The sequence below is a fragment of the Lampetra planeri genome, chromosome 38, assembly GCF_965212315.1.
Source record: "Lampetra planeri chromosome 38, kcLamPlan1.2.h2, whole genome shotgun sequence".
NCBI lineage: Eukaryota > Metazoa > Chordata > Hyperoartia > Petromyzontiformes > Petromyzontidae > Lampetra > Lampetra planeri.
Genome location: NC_136144.1, coordinates 1,184,575 through 1,202,058, shown reverse-complemented (window position 1 = coordinate 1,202,058; position 17,484 = coordinate 1,184,575). Strand labels below are relative to the sequence as shown.

The 17,484-nt window shown below is 53.7% G+C and overlaps 1 long non-coding RNA gene across 1 annotated transcript; it reads left to right on the top strand.

Annotated features, from left to right (window-relative positions):
• The first annotated feature begins 8,739 nt into the window (after positions 1–8,739).
• On the top strand, positions 8,740–10,497 carry LOC144731188 (uncharacterized). Its single transcript, XR_013587926.1, has 2 exons — positions 8,740–8,877; positions 10,002–10,497. It is a non-coding gene; the product is annotated as an uncharacterized LOC144731188 (long non-coding RNA).
• The last annotated feature ends 6,987 nt before the right edge of the window (positions 10,498–17,484 follow it).

Sequence of the window (17,484 nt, the reverse complement as noted above, 5' to 3'; positions counted from 1 at the left end):
TGCCAGCACTCCTCGACAGCGACGCCCTCGCCACTTTAATATCGGCACCGAAGGAGAGGCGCTCTACGCTGCAGACGGCGATGCAGGTGCTGGCTGCAGTTTACGGTCCGCCGTCAGACTGTCGCCAACTCTTCTACGATCGCCAGCGGGGGGCAAAGGAGTCGCCTCTGGCGTACCGCACAAGCCTCCTGGCACTGGCAAAGGCGGCCTTTCCACGGATGGACAACGAAGGTGTCGACGCCATGGTTACAGAGAAGATACTCCTGCTGGCGGACGACTTGGAGATCGTCATCGTCGCACAGGACGACGCAGAGATGTGCTCCCTCCAAGCAGCACGACTCCTCCACACAAACCTGCTCGCGCAACGACGCAAGGCCAGCAAGGCGGCGAGCGGGCGTACCGTCGCCGCAGCCACCCTCCCGGCGGAGGAGATCTGCGCCATCGACCACCAACGGCGGCAGGGAGCGGGAGTACGGGTGGACCGGGGCGGCTCGAGCCATCCCGATCATCCGTCGTCGTCACCAGCGCTCCCGCGCTGCTACAACTGCGGCATCCGGGGCCATGTCGCCTCGGGGTGCCGCTCTCCTCGGCAGCGCGGGACGACACCTCGACGGGACGCCGGCCCTCTTCCCAAGCTCCATCATCATAACCCGGCGAGTCGCGGCACCTCACATGTTTGGCCCACGCACACACCCGCCACACACTCATACACCGCACCGATTGGGGGGCCAATATCGCGCACCATCGCACCAACACGCACCGCTCTGGGTACTCAGATTGAACCCAGCCAGTGGTCCGTGTTGGCCCATCGTGTTGTAGCCGCGTCGTCGGGGTCGTCGGCCGTTGTGGGGCACATCGACGGGGTCGAGGTGGGCATCCTGGTCGATACGGGAGCATCGGCGACCATTATTTCGGAGTTAATTTACAATATTCTCCCTGCCCAGAGCCGTCCTTTGATGCCTGTTAACGTGCCATTCTTTGCTGCTAACGGGGGCTCACTTGGCATCATCGGACAGATTCGAGCCCTAATTTGTATCGGGGATATTAAATTGTCTGGGCCGATTTTTGTTTCCTCCTCGCTGGCGGTTCCGTGCCTGCTGGGGACGGACTTCCTGGCCAAAATGCCGATTAGGATATTAATCGACCAGGGATGCATTGAGCTCCCGTCGGGCCGACGCATGGCGTTTCTGCCATCCCCCGGTACGAGTCGGACAGCGTTCGCAACGGTGCCGGCGTTTGTAGATAGAACGGTGCGCGTTCCTCCGGGGGCACAAATGTTGGTTCCTTTGAAACTTCGGCGGCCCTTCGCTAAGGGCATTGGGGCCCAAGGGGTTCTGCTGGGGCCATCTAGGGCCGGGGTTAGTGGACCTCATTTACTTCCGGCCCAGACCAAGAGGGGACGGAGACCCCTTCATCGCGTTCCTCAATGTGGGCTCACAGACGGTGGTGGTCCCGCAGGGGACCGTGCTTGCTCATGCGACGCCGGTGTCCTGTGAGGAACCCATCGCGAATCACGTGAGTGCTGTCCCTGCGCCGCGACCACATTCGGACAGCGATGAAGGGTGGCTCGAGGCGCTTTGTGCGGGATCGACGGACCTGTCAAATTCAGAGCGTCAACAGCTTAAAACGCTACTGCGGGAATTTTCCGACGTTTTCAGTTGGGACAAATACGATTTGGGTTGCACTCATCTGCTGCGTCACCATATTGATACGGGTGACAGCGCGCCAATACGCCAGAATCCGTTTCGGTTAAGTCCCGCCAAAAAGGACCATGTGAAATCGGCTATTGATGACATGTTTGCCGCCGACATCATTTCTCCTTCCACCAGCCCTTGGGGACTGCCGATCGTCCCGGTTAAAAAGCAGGACGGCTCGTTGCGGTTTTGCGTTGATTTTCGGCGCCTTAACAAAATTTCGGTTGCCGACGCATACCCGCTCCCACGGATGGACGAATCGCTGGACGCCTTGGCGGGAGCGCGATTCTTCTCCACATTGGATTTACTTTCGGGATTCTGGCAGCTTCCTCTGGACGATGATTCAAAGCCTAAAACTGCTTTCCGTACACCGCACGGCCTGTTCCAATTCAACCGGTTGCCGATGGGACTCCACTCAGCGCCGGCAACTTTCCAGCGTTTGATGGAATTGGTTTTGGCTGGATTGCAATGGGATTCGTGCCTGATTTATTTGGATGACGTTATCGTCTTTAGTAAAACTTTTGACGAACATCTCCAGAGGTTGCGGGCGGTTTTCCTAAAGATGCGGGCTGCTAATTTGAAATTCAAACCCCAAAAATGTCATCTGTTACGCGATTCGGTGCATTATTTGGGACACATCGTGGGGCACTCAGGTATTGCTACCGATCCCGCCAAAACGCAGTGCGTCAGCTCCTGGCCGACTCCCACCTCGGTGGGAGAGGTCAGGAGTTTTATTGGCTTCGCGTCATATTACCGACGTTTCGTCGCAGATTTTGCGACGATTGCGAAACCCCTACACGCTTTAACATCAAAAGGGGTTCGGTTCCACTTGGGTCAGGAGGAGGAGGCTGCTTTCTGCTCCCTTCGGGACGCCCTGGTAAAAGCTCCTCCCTTGAGTTACCCCGATTTTTCTAAGCCTTTTTTGCTCGACACCGATGCGAGCAACACAGGTATTGGGGGCGTGCTTTCCCAGGTGGTTGACGGCATGGAACGGGTGGTTGCGTACGGCAGTCGGGTGTTGTCTCCGGCGGAGCAAAGATATTGTGTCACCCGTCGGGAACTGTTGGCAATTGTCTATTTCATCCAACAGTATCGCCCATATCTGTACGGTCGGCATTTCACCGTCCGCACAGATCATGCGGCACTGCAGTACGCTCTGCGAGTTCAACAGCCATTGGGACAATTGTCCCGATGGTTGGAGATCCTCCAGGATTTTGATTTTGAAACCACCTACCGTAAGGGCGTTCGCCACACAAATGCTGACGCTCTGTCGTGCATGCCAACCACCTCCGAATGTGCATGCCTCCTGGGGTCGGGACGTTGCAGGCCAGCAGGGGACATACCGGTTCCGGTCCTGGCGGCCGCCGGCCATGATGAAACATTGGTTCCAAATTCAATCGCACAACAGGGAAAAGATTCCCTGTTGGGGATGCCCGTCAATGAATGGGGGCGCCTCCAGATGGAGGATACCTCTCTCCTCGGGTTGCGTCGTCGCGTCGGCTGTGCTGGGCAGGGCAGGGGTGATGCCGACGCATGGGAATTGGTGCATGGTCTGCTGATGCACTGGGACGGAAAATCCCATCGACATCGGCTGGTGGTCCCTTCGGGATTGCGGGGCAAGGCGGTGTGGGCCGCACATGAGCGCCTCCTACACCTGGGGACCCAAAAGACCCTCGCCTTACTCCAACTCGATTATTTTTGGCCAGGCATGACGAAGAATGTCGGGGATTTACTGGGGTCATGCCCTCGGTGCGCGCAACGAAAACCGCCAGCACGTGTGTCTAACCCACCCTTGCAGTCAATCAATGTGTCCAGAGTTAACGAACTCATCGCGCTGGATATTTTGGGCCCATTCCCCGCCACACCCAGGGGCAATAGATATTTGTTAACTGGTGTGGAGTATTTTACACGCTGGCCTATGGCCTGGCCCCTTGCCAACCAGTCGGCAGCAGCCATCGTGGAGGCCTTTGTTCAGGGTTATGTCCTGGACAAAGGTGCTCCGGAGCGGCTGCTGACCGACCAGGGCAAAATTTTTTCCGGTAAATTGCTCAAAGAAGTCTGTGAGCTCCTGGGCACGAAGAAAATTCGTACCTCCCCGTATCACCCACAGACTGACGGGATGGTCGAGCGTCTGCATCGGACCATCGCGTCAATGTTGTCACAGCAGGTGTCGGACTCACAGACCGATTGGGACTTGCAAATTCAAGGGGTATTGGCGGCGTACCGGATGGCCCCCCACGCAGCTACGGGATTTTCACCCTTCTACCTCATGTACGGCCGCGAACCTGACCCGCCTGTTCGTGCCCAGCTGCAGATCCCCGCGCCTCAGGGAAAAACTAAATTGGCTGACCATGTAAAATTTAATTTGGCCAAATTGACAGAGGCACGGGATGCTGCCATACAAAACTCTGACCTCCGTCAGAAAGCGAATGAGCGGCTCAGACTGGGTCGGGCGCACATGCTGCAGTGGAAGCCGGGGGACAAGGCATGGCTGCACTGTCCCCAGGTGCCACTCGCAACCTCCTCTAAGCTGGTGTGGCCGTGGCGGGGCCCTGTGGAGGTGGTCGAGGTTTTGCGACCGCAGTGCGTGCGCATCAAATGGGGGAAGCGGCGGTGGTTTGTCCACCCCTCTAGATTAAAACCCTTCGTTGCGGTACACATCCCCACTTCACACACGCGTGGCCAAACATGTGGGGGGTCGACCGACTCACTGGGTCCGTCTCCGTCGCGCTCACCTAATGCCTTGCCGGCTGTGCCACCTCCAGGTGCATCAGGAATGACGAGCTCACGCCCGATCACCCCTCCTGGGGATGCCAAGGGTCACGCGGCGTCGGATGAGGACTCACTCCGAGACGGACAGTTGCCACCTGACGGTCCACCACCCGGGGTTACCCCGTGTGAGGGGCCCGCTGCATGGACACGCGCTAAAATGCGCAGACTGTCGTGAGGCCGGAAGATGTGTACATAGGTTGTGTTCATTGCGTGTTGTGTGTGTGGTGGGTTCCCTGCAAATTGTGTATAGACTGTTTTTACGGAATTCGTATTTAATCGGGGGGGTGCGTTGGGTTGTTTTCTCTTCTTGCTGTTGCGTTCTTGTTGTGTTGTTCTTGTTATTGTTGAAAAATAGTGAGGCACACGCGCGGTCAGGGGGTAAATGCGCTTTTATTGTCGTTTTTTTTTGTATGTTGGCAGCCGGGACGGCTGCAAGCTATGCGGGGGGGGGGGGGGGGTGATGTAGGGGTGTTAGAGAGAGAGCCGTTATGCATGGCAGCTTATGGGAAACAAACACAGTGGGCGGGGCTACGTGAGTGCACGGGGGGGGTGCTCTCAACGACGTCCGCACCAGGCAGCCCGGGGCCCCACCCCTCAGCGGGGGTTGAGTATAAAGGGGGATGTGTCAGAGGGCTCGGGGCAGAATGTTAAAGCTAAACCAGTGAAGACCGAAGATCGTCTAGCTAGAGCCCTGGACTCCCCTGGGACGCCGCCCTTGTCAGGGCCGCGCAGGACCGAGCCAGCGGCGTGGTCCCGAGAACCAGAGCTAGTGCTCTGGGACTCCGGGTACCGTAGCCCGACTTACCAGTGTCGGGCCAGACAGCCTCCCCTAGCCCGTTAGTGGAGGACTAGGAGGTAGGTCAGAGATAGCTAGCAGTGTATTCCCAGCTAGCCGGGTGAGGGGGCCGATACCCCCTCCAGTATTGTATGTCCGCGGTTGTGACAACTGTTGCGGAATAAATACGTGTGCCTCAACCCCGGGTGTCCAAGAGTCCTCAACGGTATTACACAGGCATCGATTCAACTTATGCTGCCATATTTTCTTGCATTGCCTCTCGCAGATGTGCCGATGAATCTTCTTCTTGCATTCCTGGACCGGCAATGTAATATTTCTGATTAACATCTATGTATTACTGTGTATTATTGTGTGTATCATTGTGTAGTATTATCGTGTGTATTATTGTGTTTATTATTGTGTATTCTTGTGTATTAGTGTGTATTATTGTCTAGTGTTGTGTATTATTGTGTGTATTGTTGCGTGTATTATTGCTATTATTGTGTGTATTATTGCGTATTATTGGTATTGTTACATGTATTATTGTATGTATTGTGTATATTACTGTGTATTATTGTGTATCATTGTCTTAATGTGTGTATTATTGTGTAGTATTATTTTGTGTATTATTGTTATTAGTGTGTGTATTATTGCGTAGTATTATTGTGTGCATTATTGTGGTGTATTATTGTGTGTATTATTGAGCATTGTTGTGTGTATTATTGTGTGTATTATTGGTATTATTGTGTGTATTATTGAGTAGTTTTATTGTGTGTATTATTGTGTATTATTGTGTGTATTATTTAGATTACTATTGTGTGTATTATTGTGTATCATTGTGTGTATTATTGTGTGTAGTATTATTGTGTGTATTATTACTACTACCGTGCTGTACCGTCCAGTACTTACCCTGGCGTCTACAAACTAAGTTGCCTCTGTGGTAGCAGTTGCATTGGAGAAACCAAACGACATGTCTCGGACCGCATCCGTGAACATAAAGCAGACCTGAAACACGGTAGGACAAACACCTCAGCCGTGGCAGATCACTGTTACAATTCAGTGGGCTCACATGATATTGACTTCTCCAAGACAGAGGTTCTCTGCAAGCCATCTGGCTACCATGAGAGATTCGTTCATGAGGCGATCCACATATACAAACACAGAGTCAATTTCAACCGAGAAGATGGATTCTGGCTCAGCAATTATTGGAAGGACGTAATAAACCATTTGGGATCTTAACTGATTGTGTTCACGTTTACGGTGACTTCCAGACCGCAGTCCACTCACTGGCATGACTATATATCTTGTATTCTCCGCAGGGAATGGGTTCTTTGCTCCGCTGCAAGTCTCCTACTACCACTCTTCCATTGATATATTTCGTTGCTTCCTCTTAGTATCTTTCACTCGACGGTCAATGGTATAGTGTATAGCAGATTGTATAATAATAAATAGTATAAAATTGTAATGTTTAATACAATGTATAAGGCAATATATAGTATCGTAATTGTATAGTGAATATACAGCAGTGTGATATACAGTAGGGTGGATAGAATAATACATAGTGTAATATTACACTACGTATTATTCTAAGGTATAGAGTGGTGTATAGTAATACAGTATATAATTCAATGTTGGATTTGTCTATGGCAGCATATAGTACGGGGTAGACCCGTGTGATGTAAGGGAAAAAAGTTTAGAATTATAATGTATTACTTACTGTTAGTAGCTCAGCTTATTGGAGAGTATATTTAGTATACTGATGATACTATGTAGTTTATACTTTAGTTTTTTACGTGGTTGTTTAGTTACTGCAGCTACATACTATTAACATTCCTTCCCTTTATTAATGCTACCCCTATCCCCTCCCTTTGATGCTGCTAATCCTGCATAATGCACGGGCATAATATGACTTTGAAAACCCCCCGCCCACCTCCTACGCATTTCACAAGCAGTACTAATCACATATCTGCATTTCCCATAACTATGCTAAATTCCTCTTGGTATGCAAATTATTGTGTCAAGGCGCCCTTCCCCCCTTCTAACCCAGCTTAAATATACGCTGCCAAGCATGGTGGTGCCCATTCAGACGCTGGCTTTCTGACAGACCTGTTCTTCACCTGAGGACGGCTGCTTGCGTTGTGGCCGAAACGTCGTAAGAATTGTTTTATTATGTTTTATTTTTATTATTTTAGTATTTCCCTTCTACGTGACTTTACCGAAAAAACCAAGAAGATGGAGATTAGTACATACACTCTGCTGCTGTAGGAGGGGGAGAGATGGAACAGATGGAGATTCGTCCACACACTCTGCTGCTGAAGGAGGGAGTGAGATGTAACAGATGGAGATTAACCCACACACTCTGCTGTAGGAGGGAGTGAGATGTAACAGATGGAGATTAGTCCACACACTCTGCTGTAGGAAGGAGTGAGATGTAACAGATGGAGATTAGTCCATACATTCTGCTGTAAGAGGGAGTGAGATGGGACAGATGGAGATTAGTCCACACACTCCGCTGTAGGAGGGAGTGAGATGGGACAGATGGAGATTAGTCCACACACTCCGCTGTAGGAGGAAGTGAGATGGAACAGGGGAAAGGAGTTTCACAGCGACCCATCTGTATGTGATCCGCCAACCCTCGTTGCGGCCTATGCCTCTGTAATAATTCTCCGGAGACGGATTCGGAATCGGTCTTCTTTATTTTCACTTCACGGTACACTTGTTCCCACACGCTCCGTTGCTGGCAGACAACGGAGAGCGGCAGACTCCCACAACTCCCACCGCGCACGTGGCACCCGGAGCCCCGTTCGCGCGTGGCCCTCACCCCGTTCAGTTCCTCGTCTCCTCTCGATCATCCCTCTCTCCTCCCTCTTAATCCCTTCGTCACGTGGTCCCCCCAGCCAATCCTCCATGGGCAATCTCGACCGTTCTCGATGGTTCCCTGTCACTCCCGGGACCACGCCTCTTATCCGGATCCCCATTAGCTGGGGCCCCAATGGCTGGGCCAATCACCCCTGATGACATGCCGTGATCACGCCGGCCCCACGCTCCCTATCTCGACCCTTATTGGCTACAAGCAGGACCGGCAAGCCAATCCCCCACGTGAACCCACTATAGCTGTTATTACATCACCCCCCCCCCCGGTGAAAAAAAGTAGCCGTCTCGGCTGGGAAAGGGTGATAAACCAATTCCGAACACATTATTAGGGCACCAAGGTGCATTTAACGATACGAGGGTGAACCGGCGTCCCTGCGCCCAACAACATTTAAAAAAAAGTCACCCATACAACAAGAATCACCACATACATTAGGGCGCCCCTGCAGCGCAGTAACAACAGGGAAATAAACGAACGATCAAACGTTAACGAAACGGAAGAGATTTCGACCGCGTACGCGACGCGGGACCCCCTCCACTTCCAGCGCATGATCCCCTTGCTTCCGGATGGACAGGAGGTGGTAGGCTCGAAGAAGAAGTAGGTTGTTGATGCTTGGTCACGTCCAGGGCAGGTCTCATTGGAGGGGGGGCGGCTGGGGCCGCCTCAGCCCTCAGAACCTGTTCATCTGTAGGAGGCACAACACAGTCCCCCTTGGGATCAATGGATGTGACAATCGGCGTGGTCGGCTCGACGGAACCCGGCAGGTCAACTAGTGGGGATGAAGGTCCGACACGCGCGTCAACATAGGGTTTAAGCCGTGAGGAGTGGACATACCACCGCCGATTTTCGTACTGAACACGGATACTCTGCAAGTTCCGAACATCCACTAGTGTCACAGGCCCTCGCCACGGCCTGTGCAGCTTGGGGGATGTGCCCGCCGGTACCTGGGGGCAGTGGAGCCACGCCCGGTCCCCCACTGACCAAGACATGTGAGTATGCGATTGACGCGCATAACGTTCGTTCCTTGCCTGAGCACGGGCCGTCGCACACCGGGCAGCCTCTCGCGCCTCCGTCACTCGTTCAAGCGAGTCACGCACGTGGTCAGGCAAGGAACGGGACGGTCGCTTACTCGGCTCACCCAATTGCACATCGATGGGTGGAACATTTTCACGGCCATACATCAAAAAGAATGGTGAGTATCCCGTGGACGTGTGTGGAACCATGCGGTAAGCCGCTAAGACGCCTGGTATGTGCAGGTCCCAATCGGTTTGCTTTTCACTGACCGTGTGACAAAGCATTGCCGAGAGGGTGCGGTTGAATCGTTCCACCATACCATCTGTTTGTGGGTGGTAAGGAGAAGTGCGAATTTTCTTCGTACCCAACGCGTCACAAACTTCCTTAAGCAATTTGGAAGAGAAATTCCGCCCTTGATCTGTGAGCAGCCTCTCAGGTGCCCCCTTGTCCATGACATACCCGTTCAAGAAAGCGTCGGTAATGGATGCTGCCGTCTGGTCGGGCAGAGGCCAGGCCATCGGCCATCGAAAAAAATATTCCACCCCGACGAGAAGGTATTTATTGCCCCTCGTCGACGGGGAAAATGGGCCCAGAATATCGAGAGCAACCAATTCGTTAATGCGGGACACCTCAATGGAACGTAACGGTGGTACATAGGGGTTCCGAGGCGGCTTCCTCTTTGCACAGTCCTGGCATGAGCGAATAAAGTCCTTGACGTCTGCCGTCATACCGGCCCAAAAGAAATCCTTCTGCAGCGCGGCCAAAGTCTTTTGGACACCGAGGTGCATCAACTTATCAGCGTGCAGAGCACGAAGCAGGTCGTAGCGAAGCGAAGTAGGCACCACCAAGCGTGGTCGGTCAGACAACCCGTCAGTACACATTAACAATCCCGACTTGCCTCGGAACATCTGCCATTTCCAACCCGCCAATTGAGATTTTTGTTTCCCTATCAATTTCCGTAGCGGAGACAGCGAGGCATCAGCCTCCTGCTCACGTAGCCAGACCGCGTGTGGTAGCCGTAAGATATCATCCGTGTCCACCGACCCTTGCTGGTCGTCCTCCTTCGCTTTCGCCCCTGCATCCTCATCCGCTATCGCCCCCATAACCGGACAAGGCGAGGTGGCTGGTGCCGCACAGCGGTGCGTGCCCGTCAGGCAAGTGCACGGAGGAAGGGGCGGCAGCCGTGAGAGCGCGTCAGCGTTCGTGTGACGGGTCCCCTTCCTGTATGTAATATCAAAGGAAAATTCCTGTAGCGATTCCAACCACCTAGCCAATTGGCCTGACGGTTGATCTAATTTCAAGGAGTATTGTAAAGCCGCATGATCTGAGCGAACTAGGAATTTCCGTCCATACAGGTACGGCCGGTACAATCGGATAAAGTGAACAATTGCCAAAAGTTCCCGTCTTGTCACACAATAGCGTGTTTCCGCAGGGGACAAAACCCGGCTGCCGTACGCCACTACTCGCTCTACCCCGTCCTTACGTTGCGACAAAACGGCCCCAATGCCGATATCACTAGCATCCGTATCGAGGATGAACGGCTGTGAGAAATCTGGGTAATCCAGCGTTGGCGCCGTGGCGAGGTAGTCCCGAAGTGCCATAAAAGATTTTTCCTCTTCCGCTCCCCATTTAAACCTTTGATTTTTGCCAGTCAGAACGTGTAATGGCTTTGCCAACGTCGCAAAATTTTTAACGAAGCGGCGATAATAGGAAGCGAACCCAATAAACCGCCGAACATCTCCCACCGAAGTGGGTGTGGGCCACTCTCGTACACATTTCGTTTTCAGAGGGTCAGTGGATACGCCGTCCGAACTGACAATATGACCCAAGTAACGGACAGAGTGTTGCAGAAGGTGGCATTTTTTAGGTTTAAATTTAAGGTCAGCCGTACGCATTCTTTGAAAAACCGCCTCTAGACGTTGGAGGTGTTCTTCGAACGTGCGGCTGAAAACAATTATATCGTCAAGATATATGAGGCACGTTTCCCACTGCAGTCCCGTCAACACCAATTCCATGAGCCGCTGAAACGTCGCCGGTGCCGCATTCAAGCCCATAGGCAACCGATTAAATTCAAAGAGACCTTGCGGCGTGCGGAACGCCGTTTTTGCCTTCGACTCATCGTCGAGGGGAAGCTGCCAGAACCCCGAGGACAGGTCAAGGGTGGAAAAAAACTTAGCACCCGATAAAGCGTCCAACGAATCATCCATCCTCGGTAAGGGGTATGCATCTGCCACCGAAACTTTGTTTAACCGGCGGAAATCAACACAAAATCTTGTACCACCATCTTTCTTCTTTACCAGAACGACGGGCGCGGCCCAAGGGCTGTTGGACGGCGAAATGATGTCCGCCGCCAACAATTCATTTACCGCTCCGCGCACGTGATCCCTTTCCGCCGGGCTCATGCGATGAGGGTGCATACAGATGGGAGGCGTCGCACCGGTGTGAATATGGTGCGACAAAAGCGACGTGCGGCCGAGGTCCAAATCATTTTTACTGAAAACATCAGTGTACTGTATCAATAATGAACGCAGGGCGTTCCTTTGTTCGTTCGACAAGGAAGAATTTTCTCCGCACAAATCAGCGATCCAACGTTCTTGAGAGCGATCGTGTGGGGGCCTACCAGCGGGCATTCGTGCGCGCGGCGCTGCGTTGCAAGAGGCGAAGTCGGTAGTGGCGTGAGCCAACACCGACCCCTCCGGAACAATAACGCGGTCAGGTCCCCCATTTAACACCTGTATAAAAGGTGCTTGACCCGGTCGCACGATCGTTTGTGCCGCCGCTAAAGAAAAGGATTTAGATGCCGAATTCGATGGGGATAGCAGCACGCCTTCTGCACCCTTCCCCATTCGAAGGGGTTTACGATAACGCAACGGTATTAGCATCTGTGCTCCCGGTGGTACTTCTACCGTAGCAGCAACAACGGCAGTAACTGCGTTACTTGCAGGCGCGCTGGCCAGCAAGGAAGGCAGGAACGCCATTCGACGACCCCCCGGCATTTCCAAACAGTCCTGGTCGACTCGTATTTTCAGCGGCATCCGACGCAGGAAATCAGTACCGAGTAAGCATGGAACAGCTAGCGAGCGAGAGATCAATACAGGTCCTGCGGTGGTAATATTCCCGATAGTGATGCTCACATCTGCCTGGCCACAGATACCCATGCTTCCCCCATTCGCGGCGACACACGCATCATTAACCTTACGTATCTGCGACGCAGGGATGGACAACAAATGAAAAATAACATCAGAAATGATGGTGGCCGACGCGCCCGTGTCCACCAAGATGCGCACATCAACGCTGTCGATGGTACCGCGTACCGTCGACGAGCCCGAAGCCGCAGCTACAACCCTGCGAGCCAATTTTTTCCACTGCGTAGCAGAGCGCGTAACTGTAGCAGGGGAAGTAAATTTTTCCTGAGGAGTGTGAGAATGAGTGCGAATGGATGGGTGATGTGACAGGACCTGCCGGGTGTCCGATGTGTGCCGACTCGCCCGAGGTTGTTGCGGCTCCGCAGTAGGTGGAGGAGATGGAGGTCCCCTCGTCGGAGGAGGCGACAGTAGAGGTCGACAGCGGCAGTCACGGGCGAAATGGCCCCGTCTGCCGCACTTGAAGCACGCCGCCGACGTCGGCCGGCGGTCGGACGACCCGGCCCTTGCACGCGGACGGCCCATGTAGTTGCCACGCTGGTCGCGCAGCCGCCGTCCCGGAATCCCGTGCGAAACAGCAGCAGCCAGCATGTCGTCGTCGCCCGAGTCGTCGGAGCAGTGGGCCACCAGTCGTGGAGACCACCCCAAAGGTGGCCCGTCGATCTCTGGTTTCCCCGTCCACGCCGCCATCTGGTCCCAACGCCTGATATTAAATTTTGCGTCCAGGCAGCGCGCCACCCATCGCGATGTAAGTGGTTTGTGGCCGCAAACTGGCAGCAAAATCTTGAGTTCCTGAGCCAACTCCAGCATACAGGAGAGGATGAGAGGATCCAAATGGTCGGCCGTCGCGTCGGGGTAGGCAGCCATGGCCAGCGCCATCAACGCCCCACGATAGGCCAACGGCGATTCCTCCGATGCTCGGCGACGTAACATAAATTTTCTGGTGGCCGACGTCGGTGGGTCATAGAATTCCGCCATCTCCGCAGTGTCTTCTTCTTGGCCGCCGGGATGGAACGGAAGACCCCCAGAGAAACATCGTCGAGCAGTGTAGGTAGCGCTCCCAGCGCTTCATCCTCCGTCCAATTGACGGATCTAAAAGCCGATTCAAAGCGCCATGTGAAAGCACTCCAATCACCCCCGGCGATGAATTCTTCGATTTGTGGAAGGCGATGCCAGCAGTGGCAAGCGCGCGCCGCGGGCGTCTCCGACTGACGTTCCCGCTCTCCACCCGTATCAGGCAAAATGGCGGCCGGCGGCCGCGTGGTGGTAGGCGCGCCCAAAATGGCGGCCGACGGCTCCGGCGCAGCCGCTCCACCCAGAATGACGGCGTCCTCCCGCGTAGCAGAAGGAATGGCGGACGCAGGTTCTTTCACCGGACTCCTTCCCGCGGCGTCCAGTCGATCGGCAATCTGGCGGCCCGCGGCTGGTGAGGATGCCACCGCGGTCACCAGACTAAGCAGAATGGCGCGTAATGACTCGATCTGCTCCGCCATCAGCCGCCACTCGCCTTTTGTTCCTGCAGCGGTCGCATCTTCCGTCGGTCGACGCTGAGAGACGTCGAGAAGTACATTTTCAGCAGGCGGCATAGGGGCTGTAGCTCCCAACAGCTCATCTTCATCCGTCTCGACCTCCTCCTCTGATAAAGGCACAGGTAGGTTCTTTTTTCTGGGGTGCTTGGACATCTTGACGATCGTCCAAACAGTCGCAGAAGTACTTCTGACACCAATGTAATAATTCTCCGGAGACGGATTCGGAATCGGTCTTCTTTATTTTCACTTCACGGTACACTTGTTCCCACACGCTCCGTTGCTGGCAGACAACGGAGAGCGGCAGACTCCCACAACTCCCACCGCGCACGTGGCACCCGGAGCCCCGTTCGCGCGTGGCCCTCACCCCGTTCAGTTCCCCGTCTCCTCTCGATCATCCCTCTCTCCTCCCTCTTAATCCCTTCGTCACGTGGTCCCCCCAGCCAATCCTCCATGGGCAATCTCGACCGTTCTCGATGGTTCCCTGTCACTCCCGGGACCACGCCTCTTATCCGGATCCCCATTAGCTGGGGCCCCAATGGCTGGGCCAATCACCCCTGATGACATGCCGTGATCACGCCGGCCCCACGCTCCCTATCTCGACCCTTATTGGCTACAAGCAGGACCGGCAAGCCAATCCCCCACGTGAACCCACTATAGCTGTTATTACACCTCCATAACAGTGCTGGATGATTAAAGTCAGCTACATTGCCACCGCCGCCGCCCGGATGCCCGGTTATCGGGCATCGGTAACCGATTTTCAGTAACCAGTTATGGATAACCGGTTATCGGTAGCCAGTTATGCAAACCATTATGATGATGCTGACCATTAGAGGGGCGAGCCCGGCTCGGGATGGGAGTTACACCATCCAGCAGCCGATAGACCACGGCCAATATTGATTGCAGGGCGCTGGTGACCCAGTGAAGATGCCAACGTCAGCCCAACCTTCTTCGTAGCGCGTCCGACGCTTGTTGCAGCGCTTCGCAACCAGTCCTGGGACGCCGCGTCGGCTCGGAGATCTTGACTACCTCGCCTGGTACACAGGAGGGCGTGGGTTCGATCCAGACCCTGACGCCTGCTGCTGCTGTGTATGTGGTGTTTTCGGTGTCTCTCCGGGTTCTCCCTCCACATTTAGAACCAACATCACCGCGCCTTCAGAGTATTCGGCTGGGGTTTTAAATTCCCACGTGATGACGATGACGAACCGCCACTTTGTCGCAGTATCGTTTGTAATAGACAGGTCGCTTCTTTAAAAACACGAGCTGTGTAGCTCCTGGTAACAACAACAAATCGTGTTTGTTTAATTTTTGTTGGGGTATTTTTAGTGCTCCTTACTCCGCGTCGCCACTCGCGGAGGACGGGGAAAAAACGATCCCCGTGGCCTCCCTCACAAGAGCGTGGCCACGGTGTGCCGCACGCCTCGATGGTGGCCTCCGACGCTCACAACAAAACGAGCGGAGCGCCGGGCAGCTAAAGCGCAGCAAGTTGTCACAGCAGGGGGCACAGTTGGTGCATCTGCCAGCCATCTCAGTCAGTGAACCCATGGCCGATCGGCCGAATGATCTCTCTTCCAACCTTCGACGCGTCCCGCTGTTTACCCACCCCTGTGCCAAGAGACCCCCATACCCCCCCCATGTGATCGTCATCGGGCACCGAGCAAAGACATCGCCGACATCATCGCCCGCGTGGCCTCGCGATCGTCGTTATTTGGCCTCGATTCTGTCTGCCGATGTCTCCTCCATCGCCGCGCTCGCACGCCTCTACAACCGGGGAAGGTCCAACTTGTGATTTAAAACGTTGGACCAAACGTCGCTGGCACGCGGTCCGGAACCGTTGGCATAACGTTGGAACTGAACGTTGGGGCGACATTCGATGTTTATCGTTGGCAGGGCTCTCCACCTTCGCTAACCTGCACTGATCTGCGTGGTGAAATATGGTCAAATAGCAATCGCCGCACCGCGCTCTCTACGAAGTGATGCAGCACGTGTCACGAGTCTACTTGCTGTGCTGCCCACTTGCTACAGAGAGGAGATGTCAGGATCAGCTGAGTCAGGGACGCGACGTCACGCATTGAGATCGTGTAATCTCACAATGCACATCAACACCTGAGGCTCTTTGTCGAACAGATCCCTCTGCACTAGAAAATGTACAACAGGCAACGTTTCGGGTAGTGGCCCATCTTCGTGGCACATAGACTGGTCAGGAGAGAGAGTGGATAATGGCTGTAATAGTCAGAGGAACTTTGTTTCGGTAATTACGTAACGATTTTAAACAGAAATCGGTGTAATCAGAGAACATGTTTCAATAAAATTGTCACCTCCAACTCTCATTACGCTCTCCCTCTCTCTCTACGGAGTATCTCAGTCCACGTGCTGTCAAGAAGGACTGTTGCCCGAAACGTTGCCGACGAGATATGTGTTCGTCTTGTTCTCCTTCTTAAGCTACGGCGGTGTTTTGTTGTTGTCGCTGTTGTTGTTTTTGTCGCTGTGGCTGTTGTTGTCGCTGTGGCTGTTGTTGTTGTCGCTGTTGTTGTTATTGTCGCTGTGACTGTTGTTGTTGTCGCTGTTGTTGTGACTGTTGTTGTTGTCGTTGTGACTGTTTTTGTTGTTGTCGCTGTGGCTGTTGTTGTCGCTGTGGCTGTTGGTGTTGTGGCTGTTGTTGTTGTTGTCGCTGTGGCTGTTGTTGTGGCTGTTGTTGCTGTTGTTGTCGCTGTGGCTGTTGTTGTCGTTGTGGCTGTTGTTGTTGTCGCTGTGGCTGTTGTTGTTGGACACGGCGCGTGTTGTGAGGCGACGTTCGCTGTGCTCTGTGCACCACTGCCAAACGCAGCAGCCAGCGTCGTTAAAGCCAGTCTGTCTCTCTATGTCGGTCTCTCTCTCTCTGTCTCTCTGTCTGTCTCTGTGTGTCTCAGTCTGTCTCTCTCTGTCTGTCTCTGTCTCTGTGTGTCTCAGTCTGTCTCTCTCTCTCTCTGTGCCTCTGTCTGTCTCTGTGTATCTCTCTCTGTCTTTCTCTGTCTGTCTCTGTGTGTCTCAGTCTGTCTCTCTCTGTCTGTTTCTGTGTGTCTCAGTCTGTCTTTCTCTGTCTGTCTCTGTGTGTCTCAGTCTGTCTCTGTGTGTCTCAGTCTGTCTCTCTCTGTCTGTCTCTGTGTGTCTCTGTGTGTCTCAGTCTGTCTCACTCTCTCTGTCTTTCTCTGTCTGTCTCTGTGTGTCTCAGTTTGTCTGTCTCTGTGTGTCTTTCTCTGTCTGTCTGTGTGTCTCAGTCTGTCTCTGTGTGTCTCAGTCTGTCTCTTTCTGTCTGTCTCTGTGTGTCTCTGTGTGTCTCAGTCTGTCTTTCTCTGTCTGTCTCTGTGTGTCTCAGTCTGTCTCTGTGTGTCTCAGTCTGTCTCTCTCTGTCTGTCTCTGTGTGTCTCTGTGTGTCTCAGTCTGTCTCACTCTCTCTGTCTTTCTCTGTCTGTCTCTGTGTGTCTCAGTTTGTCTGTCTCTGTGTGTCTTTCTCTGTCTGTCTGTGTGTCTCAGTCTGTCTCTGTGTGTCTCAGTCTGTCTCTTTCTGTCTGTCTCTGTGTGTCTCTGTGTGTCTCAGTCTGTCTCTCTCTGTCTGTCTTTCTCTGTCTGTCTCTGTGTGTCTCAGTCTATCTGTCTCTGTGTGTCTTTCTCTGTCTGTCTCTGTGTGTCTCAGTCTGTCTCTGTCTGT